This window comes from Rhinopithecus roxellana, chromosome 6 (genome assembly GCF_007565055.1).
Source record: "Rhinopithecus roxellana isolate Shanxi Qingling chromosome 6, ASM756505v1, whole genome shotgun sequence".
In the NCBI taxonomy this organism is placed as follows: Eukaryota; Metazoa; Chordata; class Mammalia; order Primates; family Cercopithecidae; genus Rhinopithecus; species Rhinopithecus roxellana.
This window is the reverse complement of record NC_044554.1, coordinates 126,141,677-126,161,076: the sequence shown is the minus strand read 5'-3', so window position 1 is coordinate 126,161,076 and position 19,400 is coordinate 126,141,677. Positions and strand designations below refer to the sequence as shown.

General features: G+C 38.7%; 1 protein-coding gene across 2 annotated transcripts in view; it reads left to right on the top strand.

Moving 5' to 3' along the window:
• Positions 1-19,400, top strand: part of SLC25A13 (solute carrier family 25 member 13) — a 199,993-nt gene that overhangs the window by 37,649 nt on the left and 142,944 nt on the right. The gene's annotated exons all lie outside the window — the stretch shown is intronic.

Genomic DNA, 19,400 nt, shown 5'->3' with positions numbered 1-19,400 from the left:
ACACACAAATACTTACACACATAGTTTCTTTTTTTGGTTGGAACACTTAAGTATAAATTGTATGCATCACAATATTTCAGCATTTATCTTCTGAGACTAAGAACATTCTCCTGCATGAACCCCCATGCTATTATCACACTTAGGAGAATTAATGATCATGTCAAATATCAGCTAATGTCTAATCCATATTTAAATATACTAGAACTTTCAAGTATATTTACAGATCTGGTGTCTTCACCTCCCTTCTCTACCTCAAATGGCTCTTTGCCTATTCTTGTTTCTTTTTTGTTTTTTTATTGAAGATTATACTGCATTTTGTTATGTCTCCTTTACTCTAAAACAGAACAGAAACATTATATTGTTTTTCATGATACTGACTTTTGAAATCCAGGCCAGTTATTTTGTTGAAAGTCCTGCATTCTGGACTTGTCTGGTTGTTTCCTCATTGTCTGATTCAATTCAGGATACATTTTGGGGTATAAGTTAGGAGCTATTCTATACTACCTATTGTATGTCCTCAGGAGGGATAGTGTCCAGGTGTTGGTGATGCTGTTTGATCAGTTGATGAAGGTGGCATCCTCCTGATATTTCCATTGTAAAGACTCCATTTTGTCGTTGTATATGAGTAGATAATCTGTGGGATGATACATCAGGATCACATGGATATCCTTTTCTCCAGCAACCTTTCACCTAATGGTTTTAGCATCGATGATGATTCTTTGCTGAATCAGTTATTCTATTGATGTTTAAAAGGTGGCGATTTTTCTAATCCTATCATTTCTCCTATACTTATTGTCCAACATTCTTTGGTAAACAGAAACTTTCTTTCCTCTCCCCCCTTTTCTTTCTCTTTTAATCTTTTATATCAACATAAATTACTGGATTTACTTACTTTAATTCTGTATTATACTCCATTACCAGTATGCTCTTACTTGCAAAGTGTCTCAAATCTGGTCAGTGGGAGGGCTGGGCTTCAAGCTGGCTTCTTATTCTCAGCTTTCAGATGCTCCGTGCTTTTGACAAATTGGTTGTTCCAGGCTCACCTTGGGCTGTTCCTGCCTTTGACCTGGAAATCACTTCCCCCCACCCCGCCCCGACAATAAGGTCTGATTCCTTTTATTTGGGAATGTGCTTAGAAACAAAGCTCTGGGCACTGGCTTATTGTTACCAGGGTGTTACTGCTTCTCTGACTTTTCAGTGAAAAGAGCTGGGAAATATACAAACTTTAAAAAATTAAAAGTTCCTAATGACATCTCCTTTTAAATTTAACATTATAGGATTTTTCTTTGCTTTTTAAATTTTGTGTCTCTTTCTCTCTGTGAAAATTTTAGTTCCTACATACATTAGTGTGTTTATGGGCCTTTATTTGATAGAATTGGAAGACCTCTGAAGGTATACGAAAGAGCAAAAATATTTTAAAAAATAAATAAATAGGCTGAGTGCAGTGGCTTATGCCTGTAATCCCAGCACTTTGGGATGCCGAGGCAGGTGGATCACCTGAGGTCAGGAGTTCGAGACCAGCCTGGCCAACATGGCGAAACCCCATCTATACTAAAAATACAAAAAAATTAGCCAGGCATGGTGGCTGTCACCAGCAATCCCAGCTACTTGGGAGGCTGAGGCAAGAGCATCGCTTAAACCCAGGAGCTAGAGGCTGCAGTGAGTAGAGATCATGCCATTGCACTCCAGCTTCGGTGACAGAGCAGGACTCCGTCTCAAAAATAAAATAAAATAAAATAAAATAAAATAAAATAAAATAAAATAAAATAAGAATAATTGGAATAGTTTCTGATGTACTTTGCCTTCTATTTTATCCCCCTTCCCATTAATAGACATGCTTTTTCTTTTTTTAAAACATATAATCTCCAAAAATACAGACTTACATTTATCAGGTAACAACAATGTAACATATATTTTACATATATAATATAACATAATGTGTGTATTTTCTCAAAAGTTTGTGACAGATTTGAAAGGCTGACTTTGTTTTCTTGGTTTTATCGATGAGATATCTGAAGCTCTTGGTATTTAAAGAGTTTGTAGCTAAAAGGTGCCCAGGCCTGTCAGGTTTTAAATTCCTTGGCCTTTTCAGTGTTCTGAGCTGCCTCTTCTCATAATCGCACAGTCCTCTTTAGTTGACATTTTCTTTTAGATTTTGTATTATCTTAAATCTCAGTGTTTTACTGTGACACGGAAAATGTTAGATGGCCTTAATCCTTTGCCCTATAACAAATCTTTTAGTTGCAAAAACCGTGAACATCTCAGTTATTTTTTCCTTTGATTTCTAGTTGGCGTGTAATAATTGTACATATTGGATACCGAGTGTTCAGTACATGTGTATAATGTGTAATAATCAAATTAGAGTTTTATATCAATTTGTTGACTAAATTTAGTTAAATGTACTAAGAAGCATTTTCGCAAAAGCCCATGAATGGAAACTGTATTTCGAATTCTGTTACTCACCTTAACAGGCTGAATAATGGCCACCCAAAGAGATCTAGTCCTAATCCCTGGAATTTGTAAATATTACCTTATTTGGAAAAAGGGTCTTTGCATCTGTGATTAAATCAAGAATTTTGAGATGAAGATATTACTCTGGGTTGTTTGGGTGGGCTCTAAATTCCATCACAAGTGTCATTAGAAGATAGAGGCAAAGGGAGAGTTGATACAGAAACAGGGAAGAGGAAGAGACAGGGTGACCACAGAAGTGGAGATTAGAGCGATGCAGCCATAAACCGAGGAATGTCTGGAGTCACCAGATGTTGGAAGAGGCAAGAAGGGATTTTCTGCAAGAGCTTTTGGAGAGTCTATGGCCTTATTGAACTCTTGATTTAGGGCTTCTCATCCCTAGAACTGTGATAGAATAAATTTTATTGTGTTAAGCAACCCAATTGATGGTAATTTGTTTTATTTATTTGTTTATTTATATTTTATTTTATTTTTAGGCAAAGGGTCTTGCTCTGTTGCCCAGGCTGGTCTCAAATTCCTAGGCTCAGGCTATCCTCCTGCTTTAGCTTCTGGAGTAGCAGGGATTACAGGCATGTGCCACTGAACTCAGCTGTTTATATTTTATTTTATTTTTTTTGAGATGGAGTCTTGCTCTGTTGCCCAGACTGGAGTGCAGTGGCATGATCTCAGCTCATTGTAACCTCTGCCTCCTGGTTCAAGCAATTCTCCTGCCTCAGACTCCTGAGTAGCTGGGATTACAGGGGTCCACCACTATGCCCCACTAATTTTTGTATTTTTAGTAGAGACATTGTTTTATCATGTTGGCCAGGCTGGTCTCGAACTCCTGATCTCAAGCCACCCACCTGCCTTGGCCTCCCAAAGTGCTAGGATTATTATAGGTGTGAGCCATTGCACCCAGCCCCAACTATTTATATTTTCTAATTGACAAAAGTTGAATATATTTATGATATACAACGTGATGTTTTGAAATATGTATACATTGTAGAATGGCCAAAGCAAGCTAATTATCATGTCCATTACCTCATATACTTACTTCTTTTTGTGTTGAGAACACTCAAAATCTACTCTTAGTAATTTTCAAGTATACAATATATGATTATTAAGTATAGTCAGTATGTTGTACAATAGGTCTCTTGAGCTTACTCCTCTAACTAAAATTTTGTATTGTTGGACCAACATCACCCCAGGGCCTTTCCCCATACTGTCCCCTTCCCCCAAGCGAGGCCCTGGCAACCACCAGTCTGCTCTCTGTTTCTATGAGTTTGACTTTTTTAGATTCTATGTATAAGTGAGATCATGTAGTATTTGTCTTTCTGTGCCTGGCTTATTTCACTTAACATATTGTCCTTCAGGTTCATCCATATTGTCACAAGTGAGAGGATCTCCTTTTTAAAGGCTTAATAGTGTTCCATTGTGTGCATGTATCACATTTTCTTCATCCATTCATCTGTTATGGGCACGGGAGTTGATTGCATATCTTGGCTATTGTGAATAATGCTGCAGTGAACCTGGAAGTGCAGATGCCTCTTCAGTGTACCAGTTTTATTTTCCCATTGTAATTTGTCACAGCGGCCCCAGGAAATGAATACTCTCATGTAGCTGTTTTTTTCCGGGACATTAGAAAGCTTATAGTTGTGAAGAATTTTCTTTTGCCAAGGACCAGCCTGATCCAGAAAAAAACTTTTTCTAGTGGTAGTTTGGCTTGATCCAGACATTTTCCAGGCAGAGACCCCTATTGTGAATTGTCTCTGTGAGGTCATGGCCGCTTCCTAAAGACTTCACCTATGTGTGGGCTGGGGTGGAACTCCGGGCAGGGAATTTAGATGCCTGTGCACTTATGGCCTTAACACCTCCAGCTTGCTGAGAGAGGGATCCTGTTTTCTGTGGCACTCTTGTTTCTAATGGAATGATGCGTGAGTGCCTTGGGTGCCTTGGTCAGCCTTCCGTGCTGGAGCTTCTCTCCGAACACTCTCCAGTCATTCAGCAGCTCTTTGGGAACCTCGTCTCTGTGCTTGGCACAGTTGTGTATATTGAGATAACATGGTGAGTGGAAAAAAAGCACAGTGCTTGTTGCCCTCTTGGAACTTCTATTTAATGGAGTAGATAGGTATTCATCAGGGAGCCTGAAAGAAATGTGAATTGCTATGAAAGAGAGGGATGGTGTGAGTAACAGCAAATAGGGGCTTCATTTGGACTGGGAAGTTGGGAAGACTTTCCATGAGTGACATTTGAGCTGCAGGAGTTGGAGGTGGGAGTACAGAGGACAGAGAGTTGCAGGCAGAGGGAACAGCACTTGCAAAGGCCCTGTGTTTTGAAATGCAGAGGCTGGCATGCCTGGAGCACAGAAGTGCAGGGCATGGTGGTGGGAGAGGTGGGCTGTGCCCAGACTGTGTAGGGACTTGTACCTCATATTAAGGATTCGGATTCTTTATCTTGAGAGTGCTGGAGAGCCATCAAAGGCTAATTTGAATGAGGGGATTGGCATGATTTGCCTGTGTAACAGCATACTTGCTGTTAATACTCTTTGTTGTGTTTAGGCCTCCCTGCATTCCACTGTTTTAATCTACTTAATGATGGGTTTAATCAATTTATGAAGTTCCGTAAGGGAGATGAGAGGAGACTTTGAGTGTCTAGGGCTGGAAGCCTTTTGTTTTTGGTGGGCCTTAATGAGTGAAGAGGGCTTGTCCCAGCATTTGAGGAGGAGGTGGGACTCTAAGGACTTCTTAGGGCCTAGATCTCCTTATTGATACTGAACCACATAACTGAACTGTACCTTTTAGATTTGGTTATGATTATTATTTTTTTCATTCAAAATGAGAATAAAGCTTTGTATATCTTCTAAGTATAATTTTTATACATTGTTCACATAACTTGTCTGTTAAGAGCAAGGTGAAAATCTTTCCTTTGATCTTTGCAAACGTTCTAGTTGTTGTTATTGACTGTTGTCTCGTTAAAGCGAGTCGAGGCTAAAAAACTGTCTTCACTTGTGACTGACCTTCTCACCTAGGAAGACCATGTGGGACTAGAATAAGCTGGAGGTGTTGAGTGCCGGACTCACTGAGGGTTACGGGTACCAAGCACTGTCTGTGGGGTGGGCACCGGGTGGCTCAGGGATCCAGTCGGCTTGCTAGGGTCACATAGGAATTTACCACACATATGTCTTTCATCTCCAGTGTGGAACCTCCTTTGCACTCCACGTGCAAACAGAAGTTGACTCTTCTTTTGGAAAAGGGATGTTAGTTGTCTCAATTTGCTAGTGATGAGGCTGACAGATTCACCATACTACCTTGTCAGCCCCCTGCCACTTTGTTGTACCAAAATGACAGCAATATAATCAAACCCTTAAATAATTTTTTTTTTCGAGACAGAGTCTCAGGCTGGAGTGCAGTGGCATGATCTCAGCTCACTGCAACCTCCGCCTCCTGGGCTCAAGCAGTCCTCCTGCTACAGCCTCCTCAGTAGCTGCAATTACAGGCATGCACCACCACACCCGGCTAATTTTTGTATTTTTAGTGGAGAAGGGGTCTCACCATGTTGGCCAGGCTGCTCTCGAATTCCTGACCTCAAGCGATCCACCTGCCTCAGCCCTCCCAAAGTGCTGGGATTATAGGTGTGAGCCACTATGCCCGGCCTTAAATAATTCCTTTTTGTTCAGAGTTTGAGTCCTGGACAGTTCCTGTTTTGATGCATGAAGAATAAGGGCATCAAAGAAGAAAAAGATGAAAAAGAAATCTAAAGTTTAGAAATGTGTGGCCTATATAAATAAAGCATGTTCTCTGCCTTTCCTATGTTTGCTATTCTTTTTCTGAGGAAAAAATATATGGCCTTTTAAAGATTTCACAAGGTGAAGGAGGATATAATAATGTTGATGATAAAATCATTTTTATATACCTGTTTTCATTTTGTGAGGCTGTCACGATGAAATCCAGGCCTTGGCCACATGCTGGGAGTTAATGAGGTTTACAATTGGCAATACTTAAAGAGTATTAGGGTAATGTATTTAAACATCAGCAGTTCACAGCCTGAAATGTTCGTCATCTGTCAGGTTATAATACGGAATCAATAAGGGGAGGTCTTTCAATTTGCTAATGAGGAAAGTTTTCTATACTATTAGGGTAGACATAGATTTCAGATAAACACCTGAAATTCATAAACTATAGAATTTAGCAAAAGCATCTCTTCAATTAAAAAAAAAACCTTGATAGTAATCAATAGCAGTCACCTGAGAAGCTTAGATTTTCTTCTTAGTCATCAGACTCCCAAATTAATCTACCAAAACAAAAAGCCTCATTAACGCTCTCATTGAATCAGTGTTATTTTTCCCTTTCTCTCAAGGTGTCTGATTAACCCCCTTTCTTTTAGCATTACTCACTTTGTGTTAATATTTGATGTCTGAAATCATGGAGGGGGGGGTGTGTGCAATGTGGTGGCTAGACACTGTCTACAGGCAGTAAATTAAAAAGAATTTTTAAAAAGGTTTGTATTATGTTGCTGATGTATTAGAAAAATCTCTAGGAATGTCAGGTGCCTGGGTTTTCTTTTTCTTTTTAATTTCAGAAAGGGTTGATTGCTAACTGGTTGCTGATTTCGCTTCTCATTCATATGTACAGATAGCGCTCCTTCTCCTCTTACCTGGCTCCTCCTGCTTACCAATCCAAGCCTTCTTTTGGAGAGTTTTATTGAAAAGGAAAGGTGAGAAATAAGGCCATAACTGGAAGGAAAAGAGAGGTTGAAGGAGGTTTTTTTCTAGGTGAATAAATAATGTCTGCCAATGGGAAAGACTCACTTGAGAGTAGATAACATTGACAATGTAGGAGAGAAAGGAAAGACATTCTGGAGCATTGTCTAGAAGGTTGGCCTCTTGTAAGAGCATGGAGAGTTCAACTAGAACACCTCACCTCAAAGTGTAGCCAGTGGACTCCTGGAAGCCCCTGAGAACTTTTCAGAAGTCCGGGAAGTCAAAACTATTTGCACAATAGTAAAAGCATGATCTGCCTTTTTCACCATGTTGATATTTGAGCTAATGTTTCTGAAAGCAACAGTGCATAAAACTTCTGGTGGCTTAATGGCAAATAAGGTTTTGTCTGAACATTGATGTCCCTCCAAAATTCATGTTGAAACCTAACCTGCATGGTGATAGTGTGAAGAGGTAGAACTTTGGGGAGGTGATTAGGGCTTGAGGGAACCTGTTTGTCCCTTCTGCCATGTGAGGATGTAGCAAGAAGACACCATCTGTGAAGGAGAAAGTCTTCACCAGACACTAGACCTACTGGTGCCTTGATCTTGGACTTCTCAACCCCCAGAACTGTGAGCAGCAAATTCTGTTACTTATAAATTACCAAGTACTAGGATATTTTGTTGTAATAACCTGAACAGAATAAAACAGACACCAATCCAAACAGAGTAAGCAATCATTATTTTCTTCATTACACATTCATCATCATCATTATTATATTGATTCTGCTTCAGAATGTCTTTGGAGAAGCAGTCAAAATCATTGATTTTATTAAATCTTGCTCTTGATTACACAAGATTACATTTTAAAATTCTGAGTAATGGTAAGTATGCATAAAGAACTTTAATGTAGTATGGTGGTTGTCTGAGAAAAAGTACTTGTTGTGAGTTGCTAGTTGAGCTAGTTTTCTTCTTCTAGGGGATACGGGTTACCATTTTTATTTGAAAGAATGACTTATTTGAAAGATTTAAAATTTTCATGTTTCATCTTCCTAATACTTAAAGACTTTCTGATGTCATTGGTGGTGCTGTTAATGAATGTGGCTTTTAAATATAGTTTAATGAAGTTTCCTAACATTTGGATGATCTGCATAATATAGAGAAACAGTGTTTTCCCAGTTGACTGGAGTGCATGGTGTTACAAAATTATGCATGGGTAAAAGATAGTTTGAAAAGTAGGTCATAGACCGATAAATTGTAAGGTAACAGAGAAGAGAAAAGTTCACTCATATAGTTTCAGATTGCACATTGCCACTAGTCTTTAAGAAATGTATTGGGATTTGGTGTTGTATCAAAGAAGAACATCCCTAATTATCTAAAAAGGCCATGAAAATACTTCTTTCTTTTCTAACTATGAATCTGTGTGCAACTGAAATCCTTTCATATTCTTCAACCAAAACAACATATTACAGCAGATTGAATGCAGCTGTTTTCCATTAAAGTCAGACATTTAAGAGATTTGTAAAGATATAAAACTGCTTTTCTCGCTAAATTTTCTGTTTTAGAAAATATAGTTCTTTGGCAGTGTATGCTGGCTCACGCATGTAATCCCAGCACTCTGGGAGGCTGAGGCAGGAGGATTGCTTGAGGCCAGGAGTTTGAGACCAGCCTGGCCAACATAGCAAGACCCTGTCTCTACTATTAAAAATAAAAAAAGTATAGTTTTTTTTCATACAAATGTTTTATATTACCATGTAATAGAGTTACTTTTTAATGAAATAAATATTTCCAAAATTCCCAATTTTAATTTCTATACAGTAAATATGATAGCTATAATCCACATTAATAAAAGCTCTCTGGGGACCTCAACAATTTACAACCATGTTAAGAGGTCCTGAGACCTAAAAATTTTGAGAAACACTGAGCTAGAAGAATAGAAGAGAAGGTAGAGACTAGGGTAGAGGCAGAGTGTAGATGTAGTGGTGAGATTTGGGGACAGGTTGTCTTTTGGTTTCTTTGATTTTTCTCCAGGAAATAGACGAGATGGAGGTGCAGGTTGAGGTATTGGCAGTTTGTGGAGAGAGATTCATATACTACATAGTTATCTAAAAGTGGGAGGGTGAATGTGTAAGGAACAGCATGATGGCTGGGCAGGAGCCACTTGAGTGCTTACCTGAGGATTAGTGGTCATGAAATTTAAAGTGAGACGAGTTAGTGTGGCTGTGTGTTTTTCAGGTAAGGTCAACTGTTCAGGTCCAGATAGTAAGGGTTGGATGTAGCTAGGGTTGAGGTCATGGCCATTGAATAATCCAGAGTAGAAGAGGTTCCAGGGAGGTAGGTGCAGGGGCATGCAAGGGAGTAATTATGATGATAGACTATAGATTTGGTCTGGGCAAGGAGCAAAGAGAGGACATTGGGTAGGACGCAATGAGGGATGGTGAGAAGGTAGCATGCTTAATGAATTGTGAATTTCAGCATGGTTGAAGGTTGTTGATCAGTGGGATATATTTATGAGGGACTGAACAGGAAGACTAGAAGATAGTGGCCATAAAGTGAGATGCATGAAATTGAGAAAAAGGAGTTTTTGGTAATGGCAAGTAAAGTCTAGAGTGTGACCATGGGAGTGAGGGACGGAGGAAGGATAGAAGAAAGGCCATAGGAAGAGATGAGTTAATGTAATTGGAGGCCTTAGTGTTTGAAGGATCAGTATATTGAAGGATAAGTATATTGAAAATATTGAGAACTAAGATAGGAGTTGAGAGAGTGTCATCGAGTCAGGAGCTAAAATATGGGGTGAGAGGGGAATCCAGGGTTATTAGGTCACAGAAGCAAGAGGTATGTTGAGTGGTATAGTCAGATGCTGTGAATATTTGAATGGATGGGGTTTAGGAAGGAGAATGTGGAATCTACTAGCCAACCTGCTTATAGGCCTGGTGCAACCCAGGACTGCAAAAGGAAAGCTCATCCCTACCTAAGAAGGGTCTACAGGGGAAGCATTGTTCTCAAGGACTGTCAGGTATTGGTTAGAGCAAGAAAGTGAAGAGATATTTTATAGAAGGGATTGAGGAGGAGATTTTGGTCACTGTACATTGAATTCTAGAAGACACAGTTGGAGGGCTTCTGGGAGATGGTGACAGAATAGGGAAAGTCCAGGGCCTCTCGGGGATTAGATATGAGTGGTAAAGGGTAACCCAGGTGTCTGGGACTGCTGGTCAAGGCTGACATTCACAGAATAAATAGAAGAATGCAATTAGTGCTGGTAGACTCCAGATTGTGCCTGCTGGGTGAAAGAGATCTTTGCAGAGAGGTAAGGAAGCTTGGAGAGGGGCAACTTTTATTTCTTAAAGAATTTATAAAATAAAAATATTCTGTGAGCAGTAGCTATGCTGATTTTTTTCCTACATGGTTGGACCAAAGGATGAAGGAAATGAATAGTTACTGAGCATATATAGGATTCCATATCTGGTGCTAACAATTTCCACCTGTTATCTTATTCAGTCTTCATACAAGGCCTTAAAATAAATATTTTCACCCCCCATATTACAAAGGGAGGTGGAGAATTAGAGAGGTTAAATAATTTGCTCAAAGTCATATAGCTAGTGAGTGGTAGAACTAGCATTTGGACCCAGTTCTTTCTGGCTTGTGCCCAATCTGCTCTACCATGAAACTTTCTATGCGTAGAGAAGAATGTTTAAAATTGAGCTTTGCACAAGAACTTTGCATATGTCTTTGCTTAGAAGTTCTGATGGCCTTTGCAAGATTCTTTGCCCTTGAGAGTAGTCATTAGCCCTCATATTTGGCCAACATAAGGTGAACATAAAACCTCCATGAGAGCCTCTTCATCACCCATACCTAAACTTATGAAAAACTAGCCTTGCTTAGCTCTTACTCTTTTTTTTTTTTTTTTTTTTTAACTGAGGAGATTTTGGAACACTTTTCCCTTTTTTACTATTCTTATATTGAACCTTGAGCTACCATTGCATATCATATTCTCAGAATAAGAATAAGTACCTTTACTGGGCCAGCTTAAAATACCAACAGTTCTTCCATATTCTTCCCAGCATATGATGCTGCTCAGTGAATGCTTGAAAGAGCAAATACTGTTCCTTTCCTTTTTCCTTGTTTGGTGTTAGTGTAGAAAGATCGGCTGGATTAATTGTTTGGTTTGCTTGATCTAGACTATAGGTGTTTAAAAAATAAATCTAAAATTTTTAAGGAAAGGAAATCAAATGTAAGCTCTGTTTCCTAGCTAGTTGCAAATCTGCTTCTTTACCAATGTCAGAATTAGAGGTACAGGATGTGGAGTTGCTTAAATTAAAACAGTCTTGTACTAAGCTGTGAGGAATTCATGAAGCAAACTGTTGTAGTTTGAAGGTGTCCTGAAAGTTCATGTGTTGGAAACTTAGTCTATTGCAACAATGTTGGGAGGTGGGGACCTTTAAGAGATGAATATATTAATGCTTTTATCGCAGGCATGTGGTATGTGGGAGGGGGTTCTTTATCTCAGGAGTGGGTTTCTTATAAAAGGATGAGTTTGTCCTCTTCCCTCTCTCTTTCCCTTGCCCATGCGATGCCTTCCATCATGGGACGACCCAGCAAGAAAACCCTCAACGCCAGTGCCTTGATCTTGGACTTCCAAATCCCAGAACAGTGAGGAAGTAAATTTTTAAAATGAATTACTCAGTCTCAGGTATTCTGTTCTAGCAGCATAAAATGGACTAAGACAAAAACGTTAGGAAATGTAGTACCCAACTTTCCCATTCATTGTGGCATAATTGTGGCATGATTGTCAGTAAGTCGCTTCCTAGTAAATACAGTGAGATTCACAGATTTTAATGAAGGTTTTTGAGAGTAAAGTAAGACTTCTCTTGCAATCTGATGTAAAGATTTTGAGATCTTCAGTCTGTAATATGCAAAAGGTGAAAGAAGATAACTGGTGAAAGAACTTGTCAGAAATTATAGAGTAACTTAGTCTCTGAAATAAATGATACATGGTGAGGTAAAATGACCTTCTGCTACAAATCTGAGAGAACCTTGATACTTGAAAAATATAGGTTAATTTCAGATTTGGTAACTCATTTAACAAATATATATTGACACCAACTATGTGCCAGGCACTGTTCTAAACAGTGTGCTTTTATATAGCAAACAGATAATGTAAACAAAATACAGAGGTAGGTTGTTACGTTTACTAAAGTGCTATGGTTGATAAAGTGGTCAGGGAAGATCTCTCTGAAAAGTGACATTTGGGTGGAGACTTGAATGAAGGAGTGAGCCATGGGAGACTCTAGGGATTGAGCCTTCTCAATAGAGAAGAATAGAGGAGATAACATGTGCAAAGAGCCTGAGAGGGGAGGGTGCTTGGCATATTTGAGAAGCAGCAAAGAGACCAGCTAGTAGAGAGGGTTGATAGGAGAGTGAAAGAAGTAAAAATGTATCCCAGGGCCAGGTTATGTAGATGTTGTAGAATTGTATTTTGACAGTAGTAGAAGTAATTGGGGAGTTTTGAGCATGGGAATATCATGATCTGCATTACATTTTGAAAGGTTTTGCCTGGCTGATTTGAGAGAATGGGATGAAGTGGGTGACAATGGAAGAAAGGGAAATTATGACTGTGCTGCAGTAATCTGTGTAAAAGGTAAGAGTAGAGTGGAATGGTAAGAAGTGGTTGGATTTGGGATTTTATTGATGGATTAGATATGAAATATGGGGAATGGCAATATAAGCAAATGAGATAGGGAATGTTGGGAGAAGAGTAGATTTGGAAGCAAAATTAAGAGTTCTTTAGGACATTTGAATATTGACACCCCTGTTAAACATGCATTAGAGAGGCAGGCTGCGAGATATATGCTTAGAGATGAGAGTCAATATAATTACTTATTTGGTCTGAGCTAATTCTCAGCATAAGGAGTTGGTGCTGTTGTAACTTCAATGAGTTGTGTTTTGTAAGGTGGGGGAATTGGAGTCTTTTTTATATTGATTATTATGAACTTATAGGTTTTTCTGTGTTTGTTTTTAACTGCAATATCTTATCTTTGTCCACTAGGAACCCTTTTATATTATCTCTTTTGTCCTTTTTGATATGATCCATTGATTTTGGTAGCTTCCTTGATTTCTGGCAAACTAGGTTGTTTTATATATTTCCTTCCCCAAACCTGGAATCAGCTGCTCTTCTTGAAGACCCCCATTTTTTTTATTATTGTACTTTAAGTTCTGGGATACATGTGCAGAACGTGCAGGTTTGTTACATAGGTATACATGTGCCATGGTTGTTTGCTGCACCCATCTACGTTAGGTATTTCTCCTAATATATCCTTGCCCCCCACCACCCGACAGGCCCCAGTGTGTGATGTTTCCCTCCCTGTACCCATATGTTCTCATTGTTCAACTACCACTTATGAGTGAGAACATGCGGTGTTTGGTTTTCTGTTCCTATTTTAGTTTGCTGAGAATGGTAGTTTCCACCTTCATCCATGTCCTTACGAAGGACATGAGCTCATTCTTTTTTATGGCTTCATAGTATTCCATGGTGTATATGTGCCACATTTTCTTTGTTCAGTGTATCATTGATGGGCATTTAGGTTGGTTCCAAGTCTCTGCTGTTGTGAATAGTACTGCCATAAACATACGTGTGCATGTGTCTTTATAGCAGAATGATTTGTAATCCTTTGGGTATATACCCAGTAATGGGATTGCTAGGTCAAATGATATTTCTAGTTCTAGATCCTTGAGGAATCACCACAGTGACTTCCACAATGGTTGAAGTAGTTTACACTCCCACCAACAGTGTAAAAGCATTCTTATTTCTCCACATCCTCTCCAGCATCTGTTGTTTCCTGACTTTTTAATGATCTCCATTCTAACTGGCATGAGATGATATCTCATTGTGGTGTTCATTTCCATTTCTCTAATGACCGGTGATGATGAGCTTTTTTTCGTATGTTTGTTGGACAATAAATGTCTTCTTTTGAGAAATGTCTGTTTATATCCTTTGCCCACTTTTTGATGGGGTTGTTTTTTTCTTGTAAACTTGTTTAAGTTCCTTATAGATTCTGGATATTAGTCCTTTGTCAGATGGATAAATTGCAAAAATTTTCTCCTATTCTGTAGGTTGCCTGTTCACTCTGATGATAGTTTCTTTTGCTGTGCAGAAGCTCTTTAGTTTCATTAGATCCCATTTGTCAATTTTGGCTTTTGTCGCCATTGCTTTTGGTGTTTTAATCATGAAGTCTTTGCACATGCCTATGTCTTGAATGGTATTGCCTAGTTTTTCTTCTAGGGTTTTTATGGTTTTAGATCTCACGTTTAAATCTTTACCATCTTGAGTTAATTTTTGTATACAGTGTAAGGAAGGGGTCCAGTTTCAGTTTTCTGCATATGGCTAGCCAGTTTTCCCAATACCATTTAAATAGAGAATCCTTTCCCCATTTCTTGTTTTTGTCAGGTTTGTCAAAGATCAGATGGTTGTAGATGTGTGGTGTTATTTCTGAGGCCTCTGTTTTGTCCCATTGGCCTATATATCTGTTTTGGTACCAGTACCATGCTGTTTTGGTTACTGTAGCCTTATAGTATAGTTTGAAGTCAGCTAGCATGATGCCTCCAGCTTTGTTCTTGTTGCTTAGGATTGTCTTGGCTATACAGGCTCTTTCTTGATTCCATATGAAATTTAAAGTAGTTTTTTCTAATTCTGTGAAGAAAGTCAATGGTAGCTTGATGGGAATAGCATTGAATCTATAAATTACTTTCGGCAGTATGGCCATTTTCACAATATTGATTCTTCCTATCCATGAGCATGGAATGTTTTTCCATTTGTTTGTGTCCTCTCTTATTTTCTTGAGTAGTGATTTGTAGTTCTCCTTGAAGAGATCCTTCACATCCCTTGTAAGTTGTATTCCCAGGTATTTTATTCTTTTTGTAGCAATTGTGAATGGCAGTTTGCTCATGATTTGGCTCTCTGTTTGTCTTTTATTGGTGTATAGGAATGTTTGTGATTTTTGAACATTGATTTTGTATCCTGAGACTTTGCTGAAGTTGCTTATGAGCTTAAGGAGGTTTGGGGCTGAGACGATGGGGTTTTCTAAATATATAATCATGTCATCTGCAAACAGAGATAATTTGACTTCCTGTCTTCCATTTGAATACTCTTTCTTTCTTTCTCTTGCCTGATTGCCCTGGCCAGAACCTCCAATACTGTTTTTGAATAGGAGTGGTGAAAGACGGCATCCTTGTCTTGTGCTGGTTTTCAAAGGAAATGCTTCCAACTTTTGCCCATTTAGTACGATATTGGCTGTTGGTTTGTCATAAATTGCTCTTATTCTTTTTGAGATACATTCCATGAATACCTGATTTATTGAGTGTTTTTTTAGCATGAAAGGGTGTTGAATTTTATTGAAGGCCTTTTCTGCATCTATTGAGAAAATCATGTGGTTTTTGTCATTGGTTCTGTTTATGTGATGGATTATGTTTATTGATTATCATGTATGTTGAACCAGGCTTGCATCCTAGGGTTGAAGCCGACTTGATCATGGTAAATAGGCTTTTTAATGTGTGGCGGGATTCGGTTTGCCAGTATTTTATTGAGGATTTTCATATCAATGTTCGTCAAGGATATTGACCTGCAGTTTTCTTTTTTTTGTTGTGTCTCTGCCAGATTTTGGTGTTAGGATGATGCTAGCCTCATAAAATGAGTTAGGGAGGAGTCCCTCTTTTTCTGTTGTTTGGAATAGTTTCAAGAGGAATGGTTCCAGCTCCTCTGTGTACCTCTGGTAGAATTTGGCTGTGAATCCATCTGGTCCTGGGCTTTTTTTGGTTGGTAAGCTATTAATTACTGCCTCAATTTCAGAACTTGTTATTGGTCTATTCAGGGATTCAACTTCTTCCTACTTTAGTCTTGGGAGGGTGTATGTGTCCAGGAATTTATCCATTTCTTCTAGATTTTCTAGTTTATTTGTGTAGAGGTGTTTGCAGTATTCTCTGATAGTAGTTTGTATTTCTGTGGGATCAGTGGTGATCTCCCCTTTTTCATTTTTTATTGTATCTATTTGATTCTTCTCTCTTTTCTTCTTTATTAGTCTGGCTAGAGTTCTATCTATTTTGTTAATCTTTTGAAAAAACTGGCGTCGGGCGCGGTGGCTCAAGCCTGTAATCCCAGCACTTTGGGAGGCCGAGACGGGCGGATCACAAGGTCAGGAGATCGAGACCATCCTGGCTAACCCGGTGAAACCCCGTCTCTACTAAAAAAAAAAAAATCCAAAAAACTAGCTGGGCGAGGTGGCGGGTGCCTGTAGTCCCAGCTACTCGGGAGGCTGAGGCAGGAGAATGGCGTGAACCCGAAAGGTGGAGCTTGCAGTGAGCTGAGATCCGGCCACTGCACTCCAGTTTGGGCGACAGAGCGAGACTCCGTCTCAAAAAAAAAAAAAAAAAAAAAAAAAAAAAAAAAAAAAGAAAAAACTGGCTCCTGGATTCATGATTTTTTGTTTTTTTTTTTTTTGAAGGGTTTTTTGTTTCTGTGTCTCCTTCAGTTCTGCTCTGATCTTAGTTATTTCTTGTCTTCTGCTAGCTTTTGAATTTGTTTGCTCTTGCTTCTCAAGTTCTTTGTGATGTTTAGAGTGTCGATTTTAGATCTTTCCCGCTTTCCCTATGCACATTTAGTGCTATAAATTTCCCTCTAAATACTGCTTTAACTGTGTCGCAGAGATTCTGGTATGTTGTGTCTTTGTTCTCATTTGTTTCAAAAAACTTATTTATTTCTGTCTTAATTTCGTTATTTACCCAGTAGTCATTCAGGAGCAGGTGGTTCATTTTCCATGTAGCTGTGTGGTTTTGAGTGAGTTTCTTATCCTGAGTTCTAATTTGATTGCACTGTGGTCTGAGAGACTGTTTGTTTTGATTTCCATTCTTTTGCATTTGCTGCGGAGTGTTTTGCTTCCAATTATGTGGTCAGTTTTAGAATAACTGCTATGTGGTGTTGAGAAGAAGGTATATTCTTTTGATTTGGGGTGGAGAGTTCTATAGATGTCTATTAGTTCTGCTTGGTCCAGAGCTGAGTTCAAGTTCTGAATATCCTTGTTAATTTTCTGTCTCTGATCTGTCTAATGTTGACAGTGGGGTGTTAAAGTCACCCACTATTATTGTGTGGGAGTCTGAGTCTCTTTGTAGGTCTCTAAGAACTTGCTTTATGAATCTGGGTGCTCCTGTATTGGCTGCATATGTATTTAGGATAGCTAGCTCTTCTTGTTGGATTGATCCCTTTATCATTATGTAATGCCCTTCTTTGTCTTTTTTGAATTTTATTGGTTTAAAGTCTGTTTTATCAGACTAGCATTTCACCCCCTGCCTTTTTTTTTGCTTTCCATTTGCTCGGTAAATATTCCTCCATCCCTTTATTTTGAGTCTGTGTGTGTCTTTGCATGTGAAATGGGTCACCTGAATACAGCACACCGATGGGTCTTGACTCTTTATCCCATCTGCCAGTCTATGCCTTTGAATTGGGGCATTTAGCCCATTTACATTTAAAGTTAATATTGTTATGTGTGAATTTGATCCTGTCATTATGATGCTTGCCGTTTATTGTGCCCATTAGTTGATGCAGTTTCTTCATAGTGTCAATGGTCTTTACATTTTGATTTTGATTTGTTTTTCCAGTGGCTAGTAATGGTTTTTCCTTTCCATATCTACTGCTTTCTTTAGGAGCTCTTGTAAGGCCGGCCTAGTGGTGACGATATCCCTCAGCATTTGCTTGTCTGTAAAGGATTTTATTTCTCCTTCACTTACGAAGCTTAGTTTGGCTGGATATGAAATTCTGGGTTGAAAATTCTTTTCTTTAAGAATGTTGAGTATTGGCCCCCACTCACTTCTGGCTTTTAGGGTTTCTGCAGAGAGATCTGCTGTTAGTCTGATGGGCTTCCCTTTGTGGGTAATCCGACCTTTCTCTCTGGAGCTCTTCTTTTTAGTAGGCAGTTGTATTTATAGACCACAATCCGAAGATTAGGTGTGCTTCCTTCTTTTGAGTTGTCACTACTTTGAGACCTTTTGTTTTTCTCTCCTCTTTATTTATTATTATTATTTTGAGTTAGGGTTTTGCGCTGTTGTCCAGGCTGAAGTGTAGTGGCACAATCATGGCTCACTGCAGCCTCAACTTCCCGGACTCAAGTGGTCCTCCTGCCTCAGCCTCCGGAGTTGCTGGGACCACAAGCACACACCACCATGGCTGGCTAAATTTTTAAATTTTTTGTAAAGATGGGGTTTCGCTATGTTTCCCAGGCTGGTCTTGAACTTCTGGGCTCAAATGCTCCCACCACATTGGCCTCCCAAAGTGCTGGAACTACAAGTGTGAGCTATCGCACCCAGCTGATGCCTTTTCAATTCATTAGAGAAAAAATTTTCCATTCATGCTGATATTTCAAACGTAAAGATAAACTGACACAGTTAAATCCAAAGTAATTTTATTTTTTTGATTTTTCTCTCTTTGCTCTTTCATTGAAAATCCTGGTTACCAGCAATATCCACAATATTACATATTTGCCATTTGTAGGATATATCCAAAATAGTAACACCTTTATTGCTGCCAACAATTAGGTACTGAATGAAGTTTAAGATTTGTTTTTAGATCAATTGTACTTATACTGTGTTCCACAAAGTATGTATAGTTAAAATACTGTATTCTAAAGTTATTGGGAAGAATACATTTAACTCAGTGTGGTTTTGCCACCAACTTGATATATATAGTTAGGTTCGTTTTTTCAGTTTGTTTTCAATTTTTAGGGATTGCCTTTTTTATTTTCACCTTAATTTAATTTTTGAATCTGTAAAGCGTGTGTTTCCCAAATCAAAACTACACAACAGAAGGAAGGTATGCTCAAGGAAGTCTGTCTTAACATGCCCATCCTTTTCACCCTGACTCTTCCTTCCTTTTTATATGTCATTCTTTTTTGTATTACTTTTTTGGTTTCTCCTCCCACAGGGTATCAATATAAGTAAATTGATATGTGTATTTATGTTCATCTTTCCTCCCCCATTCATATCCAAAAGTCAGCTCTATCAACTCTATATACTATATATACACTCCTTTGAGGGAGTGTGTGTGTGTATATATGTAGTATATGTGCATGCATACTAGGGTTTGCCAGTGAAACAGACCCAATAGGGCATATATACACACACACATATGTGGGTATCTATGTATATTTATATAAAGAGAAACAGATATACATGTAAATATACATGTAAATAATAAAGACATTTATTTTAAGGGCTTG